At 33.4% G+C, this 20,322-nt stretch overlaps 1 protein-coding gene across 4 annotated transcripts in view; it reads right to left on the bottom strand.

Moving 5' to 3' along the window:
- Positions 1-2,886: 2,886 nt before the first annotated feature.
- The window catches only part of Ipk1 (Inositol phosphate kinase 1), a 200,425-nt gene continuing 182,989 nt past the window's right edge, over positions 2,887-20,322 (bottom strand). For 3 of the 4 annotated variants that reach the window (XM_090390700.1, XM_090390698.1, XM_090390701.1), the window contains exon 15: positions 2,887-9,068. The gene's annotated coding sequence lies outside the window, so the exon portion shown is untranslated. The remainder of the gene's footprint in view (positions 9,069-20,322) is intronic. The other variant, XM_090390699.1, reaches the window with a different exon arrangement.

Here is a 20,322-nt window from a genome sequence, read left to right on the forward strand (position 1 = left end):
TCACATCACTAGAACTCAAATTAAATAGCCAGCTCAAAGGACAAGTTCAGCAATACACATTGATGGGATATCAGCACAGATGCTACAAATGTTTATTCAAACTTTGAGTCTCTTCTCAGAGAAAATTCAAAAAAGGAGTGGAAAGAATATAAGATAATCTATTGGATACAGGTGATGCAAAGGCTGATGTCTCCACCTATCGATCTATCAGTATCTCTGTAGTGGTTGTGAAGATTTCAAAAAAGTTGGCTAAGGGAAACGGTTGACTATGGGAAAGACATCTTTCCCATAGTCAACCGTTAAGTAAGTGAGTGATTTAAGTAACTCACTCACATTTTATAATATTGTGACAATTGAGTTATCCAGCATGGAAAGCTGTTACATAAGTTGGAGAATATGGGACTAGATTATAAACCACTACTTTTGAGTAGGAGGATGGCTAATGGCTGATTGACATATTAAAAAGTATATGGAGACATCTCCGGCATTTGAGATGTCCTCAATGTTTATATTAATGACAGTGAGAAAGATTTAACAGGAGACATAGCTATTTGCTGCTGATTCAAAGATAGGCAGGGCAATTACGACTGCAAGTAACATGCACAGTGATTGCAGAATGACTTGAATAAGCTGGAAGTGTGTGCATGAAAAAATGGCTGCCAGTTCAATGTCAGGAAATGTAAAGTTATGCAGTTTAGGTAATGAGATATCCAATGGTGTATTCTCTTGGTGGGATTATGATTCAAGAAACTGACAAGGCTAAGGTTGCAGTAAATAGAAAGTTGAAGTTAATTGGCTATATATGCAAAAATTGTGGATACAACAGAGAGAATAATTTCAATACTGAAACAAAAAGAGAAATGTAAGAATAAAAAAAAATAATTTTGCCTCTTTACAAGGCTTTGATACAACCTTACCTGGAATATTGTGCATAGATTTGGTCTATGAGGTGATGCAGATAAAGTGGAGTGTTCAAAGGAGAGCATTAAAGATGATAATGGAATGTAGATTATGAGACAAGATAAGAATTTGTGGATTGCAGACAGTAGAAAGAGCAGTGATATGATAGAGGCTTATAAACTTCTGAGAGAATTATACAGAATGTAATACAGTAGATGTTTTATTTTATAGAGGATCAGGAGAGGACATCCTTTGAAGCTGAGAATAAATGCAGTCAAGAAAAGGGTGAACTAAATTTTGTCCTCAGAGTGGTGCATCACTGGAATAGCCTGCATTTGGATGGTGAGAGTGCAGATAACAAATGAATTTAAGAGAAGGTATGTGAATAAGTGCTGTGTGGCTTCCCTGGAGGACTCTTGTATTAATAAGAACAATAAAAATCAAAACTTGTAATATATTTCTTGCTGTTACAGCTTCTCCCCTTGATGCTATCTATTCACTGCCCTAATTTTTCTTAGAACTCTCCTATACATGGTCTTCAGTTTTTGATCAAGTGTTTTAATTTCTAACCAAACTCACAAATTGATAAGCCTGAACTTGTTTGAACAATATCTTGTATACAGCTAGCTTGGATAATTTCTTTCTTATCCTATATAAATATATTCAATTGGCTCTTCACCAGCTTTACTTATTCTGCTGTCTTATTTCAATATTCAATTTGCCATCTTCAGTAAAAATTGTGCCTAGCTGAAATATTTCACTTGTTCTATAGGTTTTCTATGGGATGCAACTGATGTTTCCATGTTTATGGTCATTTTCAGTTTGTCTTTTTATTCATAACTATATTTGCATAAAGAGCTGAGATTTCCATCTCTGCTATTAGATCTTGATGAATTACTGTAGAGATAAGATAGTATGCATCCTTGTTTAATATGATTTTAGATCAAACCATGTTCCTATATATCTAATTCTAAAACTGATTTACAACTTAGGTACAGGCTATATATTTCTCTGTATAACTGTAGCATTTTGAACACTTTTCTCTTGGCACATACCTTTTCCAGATGCATAAAACTTATTATATAGATCAAGAGTTTCAACTATTTGGCTTAAAGCAAAAATCTGATGCCGAGAACTGCTATTTATTTCACCTGAACTCAGCTTATTCTCTAAGTTTCTCTTCTGCTAATATTTTTACTTCTTCTCGAGTTATGTTTGTGTAAATCTTACTTGGAACACTCGGTAAAAAAATTCCTCTAATTCTCACATTTAGTTTTATTTCCCATTTTACAGATGAGAACTATGAGATCCGTGCTTTAGCCATCTGGAATTCAACTTTCTGACCAGGTGTTCTGAATTATGCAGTATAGCCACTGCAAAACATGTGTTTATGTAACTTCCACTAATAAAAGATTGTAAGCCTATAGTACATTAGTCACGAATGGGGCTAAGGATTTTTTAAATATCTTTTTATTGATTTCATTTTTGTTTGTATTTATTTGTTTATTTTTACATAGCCCCAAAAAACTTTTTAGAGACAAAACATAGAACTTTTTTTCAAGCCCCTTCAAGACCACCAATAACTGAAGACCTAGGAAAATTACTGTACTAGGAAAATTTTGATTGCATCTGAGAAAAGATAAGAAAAATTTGAAGTTGGAGAAGGTACATGGTTAATTATGATATAATTAGAGAACACAGTGTAATGCTTGAATTCAAATTCAACATCTGTAAAAAAAATTAATCTGAAATATTATTTAAATTCTTTATGTAAAGATTAGACTTTTCTACAGTTTTAGAGCCACTGTGTTGTTTTCAATAAAGTAAAAAAATAATACAGGATGAATAACATAGCACCTTTTAAGATGACTTCTATTAAAACCAAATAATGCAAAGGAATATGTAAATCTTAGTAAGCAATCTATGGAAGCAACTATGAAATATCAAAAATAATGTGTATAATGATATTTTAAATGACTGCAATAATTAAGTAAATAAACTTTTATTAATGACAGCTTATACAAGATTTTGAATTTGTTCAGTACAACAACAGCACTGTTGGTTCTTTTGTTGAAAACATTAATTAGATTAACTATTAAGCAATAACAAAATAAAATTTAAAACTGAAATATATTACAGATGTATATAAATACAAAAGGAACATTTCAACTTTGGTGCAGACAAATTCATATTATAATAAGTTGACTTAGTTAAAATGCATGGCAATTTGTCCTTACATTTCCAGAACAAATCAGGTACTAATTAATAATAATGAATCTAGCATTATATACACTGTTTATTGAACTTGGAACTGAACTACAGCAAAAATACAGAGAAATTTATTTTTTTAACTCATGGTGACTAGTAATGTAGTTGGGCTTCATTTCTCACTGCACAAAATGGCTTAGCTACAGTTTTATTACTAAAAGGAATTATCCCAACAAAACATGGAATAAGTTTTTTAATGTTTTAATTTTAAAAAATAATTCTATTTCTATCTCAAAGTGATAAGTAGATCTGGTTTTGTTAATTAGGCCATTTTCAATACACTGTGATAAATACATAAACCAGGGATATATCAGACTCATTATAATCCACTTTTCAAATGAAACTAGTCTTCTATATAGAAAACATATTTTAAGAAGTTTCCAGAACATCAGGTTTCACACTTCCAAACATTCTGAGTACAAGTAAAAATCATGCACTTTTTTTTTAATGAAAAAAAAAAAAATCATTTAAACTTTCTTTTTATTTTAATATAGCACACATTCCAAGAGCTTGTTATAAAGCATATTTGCATATAAGCATATAACAAGCATTCATGGTAATGAATCATGAAATATTAATATTTTGGTTAATGACTTCATTCTTTCCTCACCTCCCCACATAAAAAACAAACAAACAAAAACCACTTTATTGAATATCCTAATTTCAGCTAAAATATCATTTTTCAGAGTACTGTCGATTATTGCATAATATACTGAATTGCAGTTGAAATTTATCTCAGTAATACCAAAAGTTTGAAAGACTGGTTGGCCCATGGCTTTCAAGCTTTAGGTACAACTGTGCTGTTATACTGAAAATATCTCTGTGATATCAGGTTGTATTTCCATAAACTTTCATGGTAATGAATAGGTCTGTCCATAATATAGTTCTAATTCTGGAATTAGAAAACAAATGTAGATTTTATATTTCTCTTTTTTAAGATATAGCAATATGATTAGTTTTGCTGCTTTTCTGACTGCATTTATATAACAAATCCTATAAGGAATAAGAAAAAAATAAAAGAATTTTAGTGACATTTACACACTATCCTTCATTACAAACAGTTGTGAATAAAGTTGAAAACTAGTCCAGATAAACTGTGCAATTTGGATAAAAAAATAAAATAAAATAAAATAAAAATTAATTTATTTAATAAATATATGTGTACATACATGGATAGTTTAAACTTTTGAACAGAAAAATATATAAAGATTTATTATCAATGTAAAGTGATTAATTTTAAAGCATTTCATCTGATAATTATTTAACAAGTTGTTGCAATAAAATCATTCTATAAAACTAATGTGCAAATTCAGTCATGCATCTCTAGTAGTTTTGTCATGAACTATGAAGCATGTCTTTATCTTAGTTTAATCAAATTATCACAATATAGCTCCTGAATACAAAATACTTCAGGACCTTGTAAAGAATTTTTTTCCTCCTTACTAATTAAAATGCAGGCCTAGTTGGCTGAGTGGCTATCATATCCATTCTCTAATCCATAAGCTGTAGGTTCGAGTCCCACCACGGACATGGATGTTTTATGAATGTCTAAGTAGGAGATGAATTTTATTGTTCAGTGAAAGATCTTGTTTATTGGGGGCCTGATGTAACATGAAAAAGTTTCATTTTTCATCTTCAAAACAAACTTTTTATGGATTTTCTAAACCTTAGCCACCAACAGTAGTAATACTAATGGACTAAGAGCCTTTCATTGGTGGGGTTTACATAAAAATCATTCATTCTTGATGGAATGGCATTTATCGCTATAAGGCTTGTCTAATTTTTGCACAAACACATTTTAGAAAATGTGCAAAACAAAGAAATATCCTATCCTATTCCCTCAGCCATATGACTGGTGGGGATAGCTATATGCTACCACACTAGGGAAATGATTATGATCAAAGTGGTTTCCCATTGCCTTCCTTGCCATAGTATATTTTATGACTGTAGTCATGTGTGTGTGTGTGTGTGTGTTCACGGGACCGGTTTGCCTGTTTTGAGGGATGAAAAAACCCATCCACCTCCGTATGAGACCAGCTAACTCATCTTTAGTCGAAAGAGACCAGATAAGGATTCCTCACGTCACTGACAGGAATCACACCCAGGTCTTCCTGACCAAAGGGCTTCATCTATACTGACTGATATATGGAAAATCCAAAAGAAATATATCATGAAATAAATCATTCAGTCAAGGTCAATTTTAATTAATTTTTTTTAGCAATTCATAAGGTGAGTAGTAATCAATGCCAACTTAAAAGGATATTCAGTATGGTATATACACTCTGATCCTAACAATTTCAATGTTTTATGTAGAAGAAGAAAGCATATTTGGTGGCATCCAAAAAGTAATCTTAATTTTTAACTGTCTACAACTTAAACAGTATTATAATAATATCTAACAAGTGTTTCTCAAGAAGCATGAAACCTGATAAGTTATTAATAAACATTACTTTTTCATTATTTTTATGTGGTTATTCCAGAGCATCTTTGATATGAATTCAAATCAGATATATCCCACACAGTTGTTTTGCCATATGGCAAGAAAAGAAAGAATGATTATGGAAGAATACTTATAACAATATTATACAGTAGGGTAATAACAGAAGCAATTGAATAACTGAATGATCACTTTCCAAGAAGTATCACCCAGGTGTAGATATTGAAGTAACTGGTATGAGAACAGATATATATATATATATATATATAACTGGAGATCTTTTGGATATTAAATTCTTCAATGTGAATAAAGCCATGTGATATTTTTTTTTTAATCCATTTCACACATTAGAGAGGTTGTAAAAGTCTGTAGAATTGCAGTGTGTGTTGGGGTCAAGAACAAAGTAATCTGCTGATATTCGTTTTAATGAGCTGGATGTTGTAGTTCTTGAGGAATATTTGAAATATTTTATTGGGGGGGGGGCTGCTGCAAAGAACTGAGGTAGATGGAATGAAAGACAACTGGGAACAGCAAGTTCAGTGATTCAGCAGTTTAAATGTAAAAGGATGATGGACAGCTATTGCTTATATTGCTGTATGTCTAACAGATATGGGGATATAATGAATGCTAGTTCTGCTGAACAGCAATCATGGAAATAAGAGATAGGAGGAAGCTGTTGATGAAATAGTGATCAATCAACTAAGTTTCTCTCTCTCTCTCTGTTGAACAACATCAAGAATTTTTAGATATGTTTTAGTTGCTCTATCCCAAATGTGAGAGCAGTATTCCACAGATTTGGTATTTGTGCAGAGTAAATAACTGGACAGATGAATGTCTTGAGTGAAAAGGATTCCAAGTTTTTGGGAAGCTGAGAATGGTACAGAAGTGATTTGGTTCTGCTACGAAAGGTTAGGAGAAAGTCAGCTCTAGAAGAGAGATCTGGTCTTGACTATTAAGTTAAACACTATAAGAGGTAAAAGTGACCTTTGGTCATGCATGCCTCTGAAAATGTTCAACTTAACTTTTTTTCTCGATGAAAAAAAAGTTTTGGAGGCAATGAAGATGACTAGGTTATCCTTCCCCCCACAATGAAGAATAAAGTGGAGATCACTGTTTAGGGTGCTTATTGTATATATGATCTTGAAGCTCAAGATATTTGAGAATTTCAAGGTTTGTTATGAGTAGGATGAGTGGAGAGAGAGGAGATTAGTAGGATTTGAGGTCAGTGAGAGCAGGTAGTATATGTGTGTGAGAGAGAGAGAGAATGAAAGGCGAGTGAAATAAGAACCTCGAGGAATACATGCATTAATAGGAAAATCTGATGGGAGAGAGCACACCATCTACCATTGCATATAGTGAACAACCTGAGAGAAAACTGGCAATACAATTATAAAGGGAGAAAGGTAGACTATAGAACAATTTGGTGAGAAGCACCCAATGCTAAACAACATCAAATGCCTTGGAAATGTCAAATGCAACAGAAGGCATCTCCAAACCTTAAAGAATCCTGTGCTATTCCTATGATGTGGGCAAGGAAATCTCTGTGGACCTTAACTGGCAAAATTCATATTGGTGATCACTGATGAGTTGACAACTCTCCATTGCATCAGACACTTAAGGTGAGAGCAATAGTCCAATCAATGGTAGAAACTTGATATCACTTTTTTTTTTCTTTTTTTTTGGAATTAGCTGTATATGGGCTTCTTCCATGTTATAGGATGGATGGCAAGTATAATATAGCATATAGATGATAAACAACTGGTTCAGGAGCATATTTCTTGAGCACAAAACAGTTGGACTTCATTAGGATCCGAAGCCCTTTTGCTAATCATGTTTACAATTCTTCTGATACCTTTTGGAAAAAGGCCACAAAAGGCATGATGCAACATTCCAGTCAAAAACGAAAGTGACTGTCCTGTTTATCCATGCAGGAGCAGTATGAGAGGAATGCTGCAAGGATATTAGTCCTATCTTCAGGTGATGTTGAAATATGACCATTTTAGTAGGAGTGAAGTGGAAGCATGGATGTGGTCCAATCTCTTTCCAAGAATTGCACCCAACATCTTTTGTGAGGAATCTGAAGGCATGAGTGTCATATCATCCCATATGAAAAAGTATTATAGATAGTGACTGGAGTGAAAAATATCACTAATTAAACTGAATTGAAAAGTACTCAGTGTACTCATTGTACACTGAGAACATTTCAAGAAAAATACATCTATATAGAAATGCCGCAGTAAAATTTGTAATCATAAATTAAGTCTAGGTTTTCACTTCTTATCACTCAAAAATGTTATTTCAATGCAATATTATTAATGCTATAGTATTCCTTGTGAACTAGAGCATTAAACCAAGAAATTCTGCATTTGTAGAATATTTTCCGAATTTGGAAATATCTATAACAATTAATTATGCAATTTATTAAGAAATCGCATATCTTTTCAAAAACAAGTATTCCATATGTTCAGATGTGTGAAGTAATTAAGCACATTTAAATATTCTGATTACAAAGTTATCTTATACAAATCATAATGTGAAATCTTCTCAAAACACAAAACAGTAACATAAGATCCCCCTCCCAACACACACACACACACACACCCTTTTGACAAATAAAATGCTTGTCCACTATAATACGGTGAATGGGACCCAATGATTATTAAATCATCAAGAAGTCTGGTTATGTTAAAGAAGTGTCAAGAATTAAAAGAAAGGAGCTGGATATTTTTCAGATTTGTGAATTTTTTTAGGCAAGTCAAACATTAGCATTTGTGGTGTTGTGCAGGTCAGAAATATTTTATCATCTCCCTCTCTCTCTGTGTGTGTGTGTGAAAAAAAAAAAATAGAAAACCCATTCTGAACAAAAAATACGAATGCATCTATAAGTCAGCTGATAAACTATTAATACATTTTGCTATTAAACTAAGTGAGGTATGTAAGAAAATCAATTAAGTCAAAATATTTTAAATAAAGATTTATGTGAAATAATTCAATAATCCAAAGCTGGAAGCATCAACAAGTAGGAAATTGTCCCCCCTGATACTAGTTTAAAAAGATGCTGTTTTCTTATTTCTTCTTTATACAGATTTAGAGAAAAATTTTCTATGGTAAAGCATGCAGTTAATATTTAAAAATAAACAGGAAATAGGCTTCTAGAAACATTTACAACTGAATACACAATTCTTTGAAAACACAATTCCTAATTTCAAGAAAGCAATGATAGCAATTTGCATGAAAAATATTTCAATGCATATACAAGGTAGTTTCATCTATTTCTTAGTATTTCAGTAAGATATGACTAGATATCACTACTAAATAAACATATTTCACAAAAAATGTTAAATACAATGCAAAATATTTACTAATATAGTTATGATTATCACATATTGTACTGACTACTTTGTGCAAATCAGGAGTAATTTCTGATGCCAGTCTTTGGTAAAGTAGGTTCTAATAATTCATCCTAAGGAGGAAAAATAATAAGGATAAGGTAAATAACAACTTTCATAAATCTTTTTTTTTTTTTGAGAACATACTAACTGAAAATTAGACAAAAGATGAGTTAAACATTCAAAGTGATGTCTTTTTTTTTTGAGGTAACTCAGAAATAGGTCTGTTGATATTTTTGTGAGAAGGCTGGAGAATGATAATCACAGTTTCTGTTAGATGAATATCATAACTAAAAAAAAAAACTAACACCTGTAGTAATGCATCTGAAACAAATGGTGTGAGCATTTTGGATAGAGATGATCCTATATAAAAATATGATTTATTTGATAGGAAAAAATGCAGTTCATATAATGCATCCATAAAGGAGTCAGGGAATGACAGAACTGCTTTAACTTCTGGATATGGTAAATGCAAGTGAGAAAGAGTTTATTTGGATTAGAGAAAGTTGTTGGAAGTTTTTCCACTTGGTTATACTATAAATTAAAGGTACCAAGAAATTAAATATCACCTCTGGGTCTGGCTCACACTGATGGGACATCAATAAAGGTCAACATCTGTATGGATAGTGACCCTTCCCATAATGCATAACATTATACATGTCCGGAGGATATGTGTTTTGCATTAAGGGATACTATGGCAAGCGATGCAAAGTCATTAGGGTCTATATATGAGTTGCCCCAGTTCTGAAAATACTTCAGCCACAAACTGTTTGCTTACACTTGGATAAAGGATTAATCAAGTATATAATTTCTTGGTATCTTTAATTTATAGAAAGAGTTTAGTGCTGTTTCCTCCATTTGTTTGTGCAATTTTTCTTGACATTTAAAATATCCTACATCACTAGCAAATGCAAATATTTTTAAAATATCTGGAAGAAAATGTTTTGTCAATAATTATAACAGATAATGGAACATCTGAGAAGAGAAATAAGTATTGAAACTGTCAGAATATAAGGAGGAAACAGTGAAGTGTCCTATCTCATTATGACATAGTCTACATTTCTGACAGAAGAGGAATAATTGTCCACAAAGTTGGTGGGAGGAGGAGGAAGCTAACAACAGATGTTTTAGCAGGCAGCCAATACCTCAATATTAACCTTAGTGAAATATTAATTTTATGGATTTTTAATAGCCATACATCCCAGGTGTTCTCTTATTAGTAACAGAAGAGGATCAACTTAAGAATACAGTTGTAAGCAGAATGACCTAGTAATAGTTTTCTATAACTTTTTTTTTGTTGTTTTATATAATGAATTTTTGAAAGAGGATATAGCAATAAACTAGGAAGAAGAAGCATCTTGCTTTGTATAAAATATGCACTGCTTTATGTGCATCCCACTTATGAAATATGCTAAACCTGTTAGTAATTAGTGCTGTGGATAAGTTAAGGATTACATAATCTAGAAACACTGTTCTACAGATGTATTTCTTTTCAAAGATGTCCTATGAAAATTTTCAAAATCAGAAAAGAATTATGACAATGAAAATTTATATAAAAAATATTTTAAAGAAATCTAACCAACACCATATATTTATATCTGCAATAAATTTAATAATTATAGTAATATTAATCATCACTGTACCATTATAATTGGTAAGTCATGTCCCCTAGCAACGATTAGTCTGTGCTCTCTCTTTCACACACACACACACATTCACTGGTTGGTTGGTGTTTTCCCCATCTAACATAAGTTATAAACATCATGTGGAATCCCTGCAAGATTTCGTAGAACCCTGGGTTCCACACGACACAATTCGAAAAATGTTGCTAAGAATAAACAGATAATTAAAATGTGGGGTAAGATAGATTAGTTTATTTCTCACCATCATCAAATTCTTGATATACATAACAAAGCTTACATTATTACTAACTTCATATCAACAGTTTCCTCCATATTAAGTTTAATTTCGAAGAATCTGTCAGAACTTATTTCAGTCTTTTTCTAAGATAGTTCTAAGATACTGCATCAATTCACCTAGCCCAGGTCTTCCTCTGGGTCCTGTCATCCTGGTATCAAATATCTGTTTTGTTATAAATTTTTCATATTTGGTCATGAAGTGTTAAAATATAAGACTTATTATTGTTTATGTGACCATAGGTTTTTTTTTAAATTACTATATATGTTCATATAATAACACCTACCAGTTTCGCTAGCAACTGTCTAGCTTTCTCAAGGCTTGAACGGTAAACACAAAAAAAATGATAAATGCACAAAGTATAAAGAATACAAAACCATTAATAACTATAAGGTAGCTAAGTTGATACGGTCACGTGACAATGGCAGCATGTATTGCGAATCTTTAGTCCGTGTCCTGAGCACGCGTTATATGATTGTTGGTGTACTGTAGTTCCGTCAAACTGAGTGAATTGATTAAATTTTTCAAAGTCTCATTCAATATGGCACCTTGATTTTTGTTTAGTTTGCTGCCTGTTTGTAGGACTACTGTTGCTTCTTTGAATAATCGGTGTCTGAAATCATCGTCTATGTATTGCATAGAACTATTTTCCCAGTCTATAGAATGGTTAAAGTTGAAAAGTGATGCGCTAAACCGGAGGTGATCGTCCTGTTATGATTGACATCTCCGACAGGTTCTTTCTGTCTGATTTCAAGGCTTCTTGAAGTTTGTCCAATGTAGGAGAGGCCACACATACATGGAAAATTATACACATCTGAATATTTGTAAAATGGAACTCTATCCTTAGGAGATCTTAACACCTGTCTAATGCTAGTAGTTGGTTTAAATACAACTCTGACGTTATGAGCTTTTAACAATCTCACTACATTGGTGGAAACCGAACCCATAAAGGGGATGACGACCGTTGAAATCTGCTGGGAGACTGTTTCTTTGTGCAAAGAGAACAGCTTTTCTCTTTGCACCCTGTCATATGCCTTTTGCAGGTCTACAAAACTTAAATACGATCTTTGTTATATTCCCATGATTTCTCAACTATTTGTCATACAGTGAAAATCTGATTCTGATAGCCTCTATTTGGCCTGAATCCAGCTTGTTCCTCACCAGGCTTCCCTTCCACAATCCTTCTCAACTGTTTCTCAAGTATACTTATATAAATCTTACTAGGAACACTCAATAGGGAAATACCTCTGTAATTTATGTGACAATATATTGGAATGGAATTGAAGGACATAACATATTTCAATAAAAGGAAAAAACTGAAGATCTGGGATGATACAATCAAAGAAATAATCAAAAATAAAAAAGAAGCCTCACAAATGGTTAAGCAGTAAAAGATTAGAAGATGAAATAGAATATAAAAGAGTAAGAGCCGTAGCTAAAAGAAAAGTCAGAAAAAAGCATAGAAAATCATGGAACAAATTTGTTTCTAATTTAGAACATGATTTATATAAAATCAAACCCAATGTATATAAGATTTTGAAACACTTAAATGCAGATAGCAAAGAAAACATAAAATTAAACACCGAATTGAAATTAGAACAATTTCTAAATTATTACACAGAATTGTGGACAGACAAATATTTAAAAAAGACAACTGGTAAACAATTAACGAAAATGAAAAGGAAATAACTAAAGAAGAATTAAAAATCAGCCTGAAAGAAACAAGAAATGGAAAATCACCTGGAGAAGAAAAGTTAGGTTCAGAACTATATAAATATGCAGGAACAAGATTCAAAGAAAGACTTATTATTTTTAAATAAAATTTATTCAACTGGTATCCCCCCAACAGAAGGGAAAAAAGCAATTGTGATTCCTATCTTTAAAAAAGGTAATAGAGATGACCCTAAAAACTATAGAGGTATCAGTATACTAAATTCCTGTTACAAAACATATAGCAGAATCTTAAATAGCAAACTAATGAAATATTCCGAAAACTTTATTTTAGAAGTACAGAATGGATTTAGAAAAGGACAATCGTGTATAGACCTAGCTTTTTGCCTAAAATTAATAATAGAGAAAAGAAGAGAATACAATTTAGAAAACACATATTGCATTTATTGACTTTGAAAAAGCATTTGACAAAGTTCAAAGAAACATTAACATATTAAAAGAAAGACAAATACCAAAATCCTAAAAGCTATCACAAGTATATATATATATTTGAAAATAATCAAATACAAATAAGATTAAATCACAAGCTATCATATACGAGAGAGATAAACCAAGGGGTCTGACAGGGATGTCCCCTCTCAGCAACTCTTTTTAATATTAACTTAAATGAAATAATAATAAAATGAAATAAAAATATACATCAAGAAATTAAACTTTCTCCTACAGTGAACTTAAACACCCTCCTTTTTGATGACGACCAAATAATAATTACAAATTCTGAAGATAACTTACAGAAAGCCATTTTAGATCTAAATGAGATAGCCAAAGATTATGGCATGATAATATCAACAGAAAAATCAAAAACTATGGTCTTTAAAGGAGAAGATCCAGCAAGAACTAAAATAGTAATAGATAACAAGATCTTAGAACAGGTGAATTCATTTAACTACCTAGGATGTATGATCACATTTGAAAATGAAAAAGATACAAACATAAAAATTGCAAAATATTTAAAAATAACAGGTGTAATTAACTCTATATTTAAACCAAACCTAGTTCAAAAACAAACCAGACTAAAAGTATACAATACATTAGCCCTACCTGTCTTAATGTATGGAAGCGAAATCTGGACAATAAAACAAAAAGACAAACAAAGATTAATAACAGCACAAATGAAGTTTATGAGAAAAACTGCAAAGTATACCCTATTTGATCACAAAAGAAACGAAGAAATTATGAAAGAATTAAACCAAGAACCAGTAATAGAAAAAATTAAAAAATATAAACATAAATGGATGGAACGTGTTCAAAGAATGAAAACAGAAAGATTACCAAAACAAGCCTTAAAGTACAAGCCATTAGGAAAAAGAAAACCAGGACGTCCTCTTAAACGATGACTTCTAAGGCCAGAACAGGCCACGCTAGCTAGACCTAAATCCTTGACACGCATGATGATGATGATGATGAATGAACATATTTCTCAGAACATTTATTATGATATTAAGTTATATAAACCATAAATCAAATAATACCATCATATTATATTTTGGTTTAATTGATTGGAGAAGAGCTCTCATAGTACCGATATATAAAAAGGGAAATAAAACTGAATGTGAGAATTATAGAGGTATTTCCCTACTAAGTAAGTAGGGAAATATCTCTGTAATTCCTGGAAGGGAAGCTTGGTGAAGAACAAGCTGGATTCAGGCCAAATAGAGGCTGTCAGGATCAAATTTTCATGTTACGACAAATAGTTGTGAAATTGTGGGAATATAACAAAGATCTGTATTTAAGTTTTGTAGATCTGGAAAAGGCATATGACAGAGTGCCAAGAGAGAAGCTGTTCAAAGTGTTGCAGTTGTATGGTGTCAATGGAGCATCATATCAAGCAATACTTAGTCTTTATTCAAGATGTGAGTCAGCAGTTAGAATTGAAAGAAGTACAGGAAGATGGTTTAATGTTAAATTTGGTGTGAGACAAGGATGTACATTATCCTCTCTGTTATTTATTATCTACATGGATCACAATATGAAGGAAAGTGGTATTAAACCTGATATCAAAATTGGAGATGTCAATGTCAGCTCTTTACTCTATGCAGATAATGTTATACTTTTAAATAAATCCGCTACAAGTCTGCAAGATTCTCTGACTAAATTGAATAGCTGTTGTAATAGATATGGTGGCAAACCCATTCCACTCATTCACCACTGTCCAAGTAAAAAATCTAGTCCTCACGCCCTCTACTGACCACACCTTTATTCAACTTCCAGGGATGACCCCTTGTTCTCGTCCCTTTAGCCAAATGCTGAAACATTTCCCCTGCATCTATCCCATAAAATCCTTTAAGCAACTTAAATTTTTCTATCATATCCCCTCTTTATCTCCTATCAACCAACTTCTGCAATCCACTTACCTTCAATCTATCCTCATAGGGCACATTCCACAGGCTACTCACCATCTTGGTCACTCATCTCTGAATCCTCTCCATCGCTTTCACATCTCCCAAGAAACCCTGTGGACCCGACTTGAGCATAGTAATCCAGATGTGGGTGTATCAAGGCCTTATAAATAGGAATTACAACTTCCTTATCTCTACTTGTTAATGTGTTCTTCACTAGCCAAGCAATCTTAGCAACTTAAGCAATATATCCTCTAAACTTGAACTCTATGTCTACCACCACAACTAAATCTCTAGCTTCATTTATTTCCTAGAGTACAATGTCATCAACGTGATAAACGGCTTGCGAACTATTTATCCCATCGTGCATAACTATGCATTTATTGACATTAAACTAATGTCACTCATTAATTTTTACCCATACTGACAGCCTATTGAAATCGTCCTGCAAGCTCTCCACATTGCCTTGATTAATTATTACTCTACCTAATTTTGCATCATCATCAGCAAACTTCATACAATGCTTAATCAAATTCCATAAAAGTAATAATAAGCATAGAAAGTTAATGCATGACATGTCAGCATATGCTGTAAAACAAAATCTAATAGTCTTATGGTTCTGCAATTCAGTTCAATTAAACATGCAAACCAACAAAATAAGATCTGATAATATTGGAGTCTTTACTGATAATAGATTAATTTGAAGGAAAATTGTTGATCAGAAGTAAGTAATGATGTAAATTTTTTATGTGGTACTATCATAATATTCTGTACGCTCCTTTAGGGTACATATCAGGAATTTGATGATGATGAAAACAAAAGTCTTGCAGCAATGAGAAGTGTTCAAAAGAACAACTTTCCAGGCTGCATAAGATGCATAAATTCATTTTGTGGAGCTTAGGAAAGGGAAAAGGGCCTCATTTTTCTTTGATACTTTTCTTATACAAATTAGTTTTTATTTATGTACGAATGCCATCTTTTTCCATAACTGTGTGAGCACGTTCAGTGATATATTCTGCAAGGCCTAAACAATCTATATAATCCCAGCAATTTGCAAATTTCTTGGATCTTCTAGTACGTATGGGGAATCCAGTGAATACCTAAATGAGATTAGAAATTTTGTTTGTCTTTGATAATGTATGCAATGCGAATAATTTTAACACTGATACTCTCTTATACCTCATCATCATCAATTTCCTGCCATGTACCCTCAAGGGGTGTACAGGATATGATAGTACTGCATGAAAAAAATTACCTCATTACTAACTTCGTATCTACAATTTTCCTCCAAATCAGTCTGTTACTTGTCAAGACTCCAACATTATAAGATCTTATATTTCTATCGTCTAAGGCACTTTGTGCCATATCAATCCACCTATATTTGGTCTTTCTCTGGGTCGTTTTCTTGGTTTTCTTGCCAACCTGGCAGAGAACACTTGTTTTGATAATCTTTCTTTGCCCATTCTGTTTAAGTGACCATACCACCTGAGATTAGCTCTGCTAACGCATTCCTGGATGTTGACCATGTCAAGTTCTTTCCTAATATCCTTGTTTTTAATATGATATTGCTGATGCCATGTGTTCACGACTCTAATTTTTCTCAGGACTCTCATATCTGCGGTCTCTAGTCTTTGGTCAAGTGTTTTACTTCTGACCCAGCTCTCAGATCCATAAATTAAAACTGGTTTGAACACTGTCTTGTATACAGCTAATTTAGTGTTCCGACTAATTTCTATCTTACTCCATATGAATTTATTCAACTGACTTCCCACCATAACCAGCTTTGCTGATTCTGTTGTGTATTTCTATATTTAATTTACCATCTTCAGTAAAAATCGTGCCTAAGTAGCTGAAATGTTTTACTTGTTCTGTAGGTTGTCGTACTTTGGCCAAACAGGCAGGACAGCGAATATCAGAATTTCTGAACACAAGGACTACATCCGGTTTTACAAGTATACCATTCTGGTCTTGTGGACCATTCTCTGGATACTCGCCACAAAATACGGTGGAAGAAAGCAACAATAATACACCGGAGCAAATATAAATTCGAAAGATTATTTATGGAATCAGCCTCTGCCCTAAGAAACTCTCCAAACCTCAACAAATTTGGTTGTATGCGACTGCCCCAAATTTGGGAGGCATACATCAGCAGACCTTCAGCCCAACGGCCAAGAACGCCTACTTAGCCCGCCAGAGGGCACCATCAGGACTTCTAGGAGAACGATAGCTTCATATCTTCATTCTCAGTTACTGTATTGTTAGTGCCTGTGTGCACCTGCCTTTTTGTAAGTTCCTTTAGAAAATGGCAATGTGACATTGCCGAAATATCGGAAATATCTATTAAAGTATTATTTAATTTATATTCGGATCTACGTTGTTTCAATTCCCTAAGTGATTTAGAAATGTAGCTTCTCCATTCAGAATGCACTTGATATTTTCAATGTTTCTGCCTATTTTCAATGTCTTTGTCTTGTTATTGCTGACCTTCATACCATATCTATTACAACAGCTATTCAATTTAGTCAGAGAATCTTGCAGACTTGTAGCGGATTTATTTAGAAGTATAACATCATCTACATAAAGCAAAGAGCTGACATTAACATCTCCAATTTTGATATCATGTTTAATACCACTTTCCTTCATAATGTGATCCATATAGATAATGAATAACAGAGGGGATAATGTACATCCTTGTCTCACACCAGATTTAACATTAAACCATCTTCCTGTACTTCCTTCAATTCTAACTGCTGACTTACAACTCAAATAAAGACTAAGTATTGCTGATATAATGCCCCATTGACATTATATAGCTGCAGCATATTGAATAGCTTCTCTCTCTTGGCACCTTGTCATATGCATTTTCCAAATCGACAAAACTTAAATACAGATCTCTGTTATATTCCCATGCTTTCTCGACTATTTGTCATAAAGTGAAGATCTGATCCCGACAGCTTCTATTTGGCCTGAATCCAGCTTGTTCTTCACCAAGCTTTTCTTCCACAAATCTTCTCAACCATTTCTCAAGTATACTTGCATAGATCTTGCTAGGAACAGACAGTAGGGAAATACCTCTGTAATTCTCACATTCAGTTTTATTTCCCTTTTTATATATGGGTACTATGAGAGCTCTACTCCAATCATCAGAAATTCGTCCCTCTGTCCAGGCATTCTGAACTATGCGGTGCAGCCACTGTAAGACACTTATACCACCATACTTCAGCATTTCTGGTTGAATATCATCTACTCCTGCTGCCTTTCCACATTTCAAGCCTTTGATGGCTCTTTCTACTTCAAGTATGGATATGTATTCCTGACTGCATGCCTGGTCAGTGTTTTTTTACAACTGTGCTGTCATCATTGCTTGTTTCATTTAGCAGTTTTTCAAAGTAATTACTCCATACTTCAAGGATATCTTTTTCTCCAATTTTCATGTCACCTTTATCATCTCCAATTCCTTTTACAGCCCTCTTTCCTCCATTCCTAAGCTTCTTCAACAACCTCCAGAATATTTTGCCACCTTCTTGATATCTATTTTCTATATTCTTGCCAAAGTCCTCCCATGACTTTTGTTTAGCTAGTTTTACAACAGTGTTTAGCATTCTTGCATTTGTCTCTGTATTCTCTAAGAGCACAAGCTGACTTATTTGACAGGAACTTTTGGTATGCTTTCTTCTTTTCCTTCACTGCCTCTTTAACTTCCTGTGTCTACCAGGGAGTTCTGATATTTTTTATCCTTGCAGACAACCTCACCACATGCCTCTCTGGCAGAATCAATCAATGTTTTCTTTAGAGTTTGCCACCGAATCTCCAAGGTTTGATTCCTGTTCTCAAACTCTTTCATTTTTTCTTCAATAATCTTTGTGTATTTTAGTCTAAAATTCACATCTGAGAGCTGCTCAACTTTTATTCGCTTTAAAACTTTCTTACATGTTATTCTTTTCAATGTGAAATTCAATTTTATCCTGCTCAAGACTAAATAGTGATCACTGTGAATTTCAAATCCTCTGTACCTCTGGTGTCCTGCACCAGGGAGAAAACATCACTATCAACAATAACGTAGTCAATGAGACTTTTCTTATTCCTTGCCTCTTCTCTCCATGTGAATTTGTGCACATTTTTATGTTAGAACATGGTGTTAGTAATAACCAGTCCATGTCCTGAGCAGAAATCCAACAGATATTTACCATTATTATTATCTTTGCTCTTTTCTCCAAATTTTCCCAAAATATTTTTGTATGTCTCACAATCATTTCCTACTCTGCTATTTAGATCTCCAACAAGGACCAACTTTTCCTTTTTCATTGTGTCAGTTGCTTTTTCTAAAACTTCAAAAAATTCCTCCACTTCTACCTTAGTAGAACCTTCTGTGGGCCCATAGGCACAAATAAGTCTCATTGTCCAGTTCCAAATTCTCATATTTGCGACCATTACTCTACTTGAGACTGACTGCCATTCAAGAAGATTAACCTCGTATTTTGTGTTGAATACTATGGCTACTCCTTATTTTCCTTGATTGTCATTTCCTGAATATAACATTTTGTATTTATTGCTCAGAATGATCTCACCAGTTTTTGTCTTTTTTGTTTCAGTCACCCCTATTATGTCGATCTGGTACTTATCTAATTCCTAAGCTAGCTCCATTTCTTTGCCATTCAGGCTTCTTGTGTTGATAGTACCGATCTTTAACTCTGATGATGTTGAGTTGGGGTTTGTTTTCAGATTTGTTCCAGTAGCTGACTTTTCGCTGTTCGCCCTGGTTCTCTGGCAAAAACAACAGGGGCCTTGTTTAACCGGGTGACACCCCAGCCGACATGAAATTTTGTCATGTTGTACCATCATTTTTTTATTTTGGTTAAACCAATAAGAATACAATTTGGTCGGCTAAATCCCAAATTGCCAGCCCATCCTCGTTCGTTCAGTATCCAAGTAGATACCCAACAGGGTGCACCACGAGAAGGTGAGGATTGGACATTAGGTCAGAAGCCCTGGTCGGTTCTCCGCATTCCTTTAAAGGCTATGTGGAGGTCTCCTCTCAGTTATACAGCTTTGACCCTTAAGCACCCCAGTAAGGCTATCAGGTCTTAAAATTATAGTCTCCCAGATCTTTGATAAATTAACGTAACCATACTTGTTAAGATTGGGAGAATGCTTAACAGCTGATGCTGATTCTAAAAATAGCCTCTGAGACTTATGATAACTTCTATGTAATAAAGATGTTTTCCTCCATCTGATCCTATGTGAAGAAGTATCTAGAACATGATCTGCCAATCCCGACTTGCCACACAGATGATTGTGGGTGTAATTTTTGTGTTCTTCAAGGCATCACATGCAGATAAGG

Source organism: Typopeltis vanoorti, chromosome 3, assembly GCF_054136105.1.
Source record: "Typopeltis vanoorti isolate ZY-2024b chromosome 3, IOZ_Tvanoo_1.0, whole genome shotgun sequence".
NCBI lineage: Eukaryota > Metazoa > Arthropoda > Arachnida > Uropygi > Thelyphonidae > Typopeltis > Typopeltis vanoorti.